Below are 244 nucleotides of genomic sequence, written 5' to 3'. Positions count from 1 at the left end.
CCCCCTGCCCGCCTGTCCAGAGAAGAGGAGTGGAGGCCTCTCCCCGAGTCTGCTCCAACCGGTACCTCACGAAGCAGCTCTGAACCTCGCCCAAACTCAGGGAGGCTGCGCTGAGGCTGACGGCTGCGGGCAGGAGAGCTCCGCCCGGCCCGTGAGGCCCTGCTATATCCATAGGCACCCACGTATATAGGTACAGATACATAGATACGCAGCCCGGCCCACGGGAAGGGGCTCCCACGCGCGC

Source organism: Phaethon lepturus, unplaced genomic scaffold (assembly GCF_000687285.1).
Source record: "Phaethon lepturus isolate BGI_N335 unplaced genomic scaffold, ASM68728v1 scaffold19709, whole genome shotgun sequence".
In the NCBI taxonomy this organism is placed as follows: Eukaryota; Metazoa; Chordata; class Aves; order Phaethontiformes; family Phaethontidae; genus Phaethon; species Phaethon lepturus.
This window is presented reverse-complemented; position numbering follows the sequence as displayed.